The 3,874-nt window shown below is 46.8% G+C and overlaps 2 protein-coding genes across 5 annotated transcripts in view; one reads left to right on the top strand and one right to left on the bottom strand.

Moving 5' to 3' along the window:
• LOC100741182 (cytochrome b5) overlaps positions 1-3,874 on the bottom strand; it is a 70,544-nt gene that overhangs the window by 6,257 nt on the left and 60,413 nt on the right. The gene's annotated exons all lie outside the window — the stretch shown is intronic.
• Positions 18-3,874, top strand: part of LOC100741061 (junctophilin-1) — a 44,960-nt gene continuing 41,103 nt past the window's right edge. Inside the window, exon 1 of the mRNA XM_033319257.1 lies at positions 18-446. The gene's annotated coding sequence lies outside the window, so the exon portion shown is untranslated. The remainder of the gene's footprint in view (positions 447-3,874) is intronic.

Genomic DNA, 3,874 nt, shown 5'->3' with positions numbered 1-3,874 from the left:
GAGGGCAGCGCCGACGGCGATGTTCGTTGAGGTGGATAGTCGCAATCATGCCACCACCCTGACGCACGTTCCCGTATCCACGGTGCGTGTACGTCGACGACGCAGAGGTGGAAAACCGAGCCGGAGCCTCCGCAATAAAACGAATCTCGCGGGGCATACTATACCTGTTTTATTGCGGAACGACACGCGAGAACCGGAAGTGACAGGAAGTGTAGAAGAGTTGAGAACAAGAGAAGACAACTTTACAGCGACGACCAGCGTGACACGATCATCGTACAACGACCACGACGAGGATAGGCAGTGAACGATCGAAAAGGAAGAAGGACCAGGGTCGAGTAGAGCCAGAGACCGGTGCGCAACGGTGGAGAGTAACAGAGGAAGCAACGATCGACGCGTCCACGGTGGCCCATCGATGCCGGAGCGTCGAGACGCCACATCACGGCACGGTATATCGTCGTTTCCGATCTTCTCTATTTCGATCGCATCGTATTAACGGTTAAACTATGAGTATCGTGCACAAGTATACCGCGATATAGTATCGATGAAACGTGCGTTTGGTTGAATGCGTGTGCCTGTGCTGCTGCAGAGGGTTGCATGCGTGAATGCGGTGTGGCGCAGCTGCGAAAGTGCGCTTGACAAGTGCCGTGTGCGGGCCGGGGCGCACGTGTGCGGAAAAACGCACAACGTGTTTTTCCACGGAGCAGTGCGTAGTGCGCGATAGACGACTCGGCCGGAATCGTCCGCGGAAAACTGCACGTGCCGCTCGCGCGGATCGATCGATCGGAAGTGCGAACCCGAGAGAGCTTTAAAATTGGTGGTGTGTTTTGGGTGGAGCGTGTGCAACGTGAATTATGGCGAGAAAATATGAGGATAGTTGGTGAGAAGAATACGTTGAAAGGACTCTAGTTTAGCTTCTTTCTTCTCCCGATGGGTCACGGTGACACGAGCGCCTCACTCTCGCGCGCGCGAGCCGTGTGCTCTAGCCGTGTCCGCTCTATTTCCGTGTGTTTTCTTTAGTGATGCTTGCAGCTGCGCTTCGAATATGATTTTTCCCAAGTATTTTTGGGTCGCGAGTGCGTCGGTTTTCTTCTTTCACGGATCGATCCCGACTCGTCCATTCGCAGGATACCACTAGATGTAAGGATCTTCCTCGACTTGGTCACCGGTGACGCGATATTTCGAGGACTACCAATTCTGCTGCGTGATAATCTCAACTCCGAAATATTTATATCTGTTCTTACCTCGATATAGATCGAGTTTATCGATTTCCCGTTATCCATCGTCCATTAAGCGTATTATAGAATGTTCGGTGATTAATTTTAGCGTGCTTCTCTTTTCCATGATTTCTTGTTTTTACTGGAAAACATTCTGGATGCGCGCGATTACCTGCAGATTATTCCTTTCCACGGACATTTATTACTCGTCTATTATTTATTACTGCAACAAAACTTACAATATCAGAGCGCGTAACGTAAGTTCGCAAGATTCTAAGGAATCCTCAAGCCTCGTGGACGTTACCGACGATTCCTCAGGTGCTTCTGTTCCCGCGTGACGACCGCGTGATAGCCATGACACTATATACATACATAGAACATCGGTATAATCATCAGTGGGTGACACGAGACAAAGATCACGGATACGCACGACGACGACGATGCGATTCGCAGCCACGATGCGGTCGGACGCGTCCGCAGGTGCAAGAGGCATGCGTGGAACGAGGGCGTCGCACGTTCGCTTAGATTTGGCCTGTAATATTTTTCGCCGACTAAACGCCGATCGAGGCGGTCGCATCGAACCGAAATGGAAGAATTAACTGGGTGGAAGTCGATGGATTTTTGGGCGAAGAAGGCGGTCGATCGTCTCGAAGTTGGCACTCGAACGAGCATTTCGAGGGAAAAACGATCCTCTAGGAGGAGTTATTTTAATAATGAGGGTATACCGGCGCTTTGTGGCCTCTCTTTTCTTTTTCTCGTGACCGCGCCGGCGAGCGTGAGAGCATCATCGGGGAACGCGTAATTATTTCTCGTTGTTGCGTGCAACAATAGGCACACCGAAGGGGGATCGATTAATTGATTTCTGTTATATAAAAAAGCGGGAGGACACGAGCGAGGATTGGACGGTCCGCGTTCTACATAGACTCCGTAGCTTTCGATCAGCTCTCTTCGTTCATTCTTCGACGCACAAAGAAGAAGATAAAAAAAATAGACAACGTTACAGTCGGAGTCTCGTAGGATCGTTGACACGGGGGAATGTATTCTAATAAATTCAAGGAAGCCTAGTTTCTGTAAGGGGGAGGAAAGCGACTGACCGACATTGATGAGTGCAGCATCAAAAATGCAGTCCTATGCACCGGCTATAGACGCGTCCATGCTGTTTCATCGATCGATCGAAATCTTTGTTCACCCAGTCGTTTAGATCTCATTGCATGTTCCCGTAGCAAGCAAAGCACCCCCCATTTCGTAACTTTTACTACGACTTCAACTCAACGACGTGCAAGTTATTACGTTTACTCGTTGTCAAGATTCTTGTGTTATCAAATCGAAAGACAGATTGTTGAGTGTTTTCGTAGTTGCTTGTAAATTTCTTTGAATTCATTCTGAAGAAGAATATTCCATTTAAGAGGGAACATGATTGCGCGCCGAATGTGATCGTTAATGTTTCTACTTTTGCTAGAATGAAAGAATCTATCACTGAGTTTTCTAAGTTTTTCGTTAAGTTATATTCTCCGGATTTCATTGAGAAGGCGAGTGAACGAAACATTCCAAGTTTCTCGTAAATTTCCTCGAATTTCATTCTATGCAAGGATGTTCTACGAATAGGAAACACGTGTGCTAGATATAATTGTTGATATTTCTCGTTACGCGTTCATTCAAAGTTGGATCATCTAAATATATCAAACACGTAAATTCTCCCATGAATTAGTAATCATACAAATCTGAATGAACACTCATGCCATGATACTTTACCGCCGTTTACAGCCTCTATTTACCGGCTCTCAGAAATTTTCTTTCGAATCACTCGTGCAAGCTCCTACGTATACAAGTATACACGATACATCAACAAACGTTAATTAGCAATATAGCGTATTCGTTTCGTACACGTGAATCTCGCTGGGATTCAGAGCCCATACCGTATCAATCGCATTCGCCGATGCTATTTCTAAATATCATTAATTTTTATCTACACGCTCCGGTACACGTGTTCGACAAGGCGGCTGGTTAATCGGAAATACGAACAGCTCGACTGCCTCGCACTCATCGACGAATTAAACCACCCAGACATCAAAGATATAAATTCTTCTTGAACCAAACCTATCGTAAATTTCTCTTGCGAATTCAATTAACATATTCTATAGCTATTCTTTGGTATTCACGAACCAGGGTTAACCCTTTCACTCTCGATATATATTACGTGTACGCAACGTTATCTGTACTTTAGTACGTTCTCGATCAATAGAATGTCCTTATTTGACATCTCTTAGATCATTCGACAAAATTTGTTTTTATTATCAATAATCGCTAAAACATAATTTTCCTCGGAGGCTAAATAAGTATTGGACCGTGAAAGGGTTAAGGGATGACCCGGTTAACAGATTAATCCAGGAATCAGTACTGTACGTCCTCGAAAGCATCGAGTCAGACCCGAATCTGTATTTCGGCAAATCGTCGCCGATTTTCCGCGAGCGGCGCGAGAAACTCCTACTATTTATAAATGGTTTGAACCCGGTCGCATTGGCGAACCTCTGGTCCGCTCGAGCTGCCGCCTCGTGGGCCGCCGCCGGTGTGGGGAACAATTCGCCACCCCATGGTAAAAATAGAAGCTCCTAGCCAGCTAGCCGAGAAGCTCGAGGCTAGAGCTCGAGCACGAGCACCCC

The sequence above is a fragment of the Bombus impatiens genome, unplaced genomic scaffold (assembly GCF_000188095.3).
Source record: "Bombus impatiens unplaced genomic scaffold, BIMP_2.2 scf_0142, whole genome shotgun sequence".
In the NCBI taxonomy this organism is placed as follows: Eukaryota; Metazoa; Arthropoda; class Insecta; order Hymenoptera; family Apidae; genus Bombus; species Bombus impatiens.
This window is presented reverse-complemented; position numbering and strand designations above follow the sequence as displayed.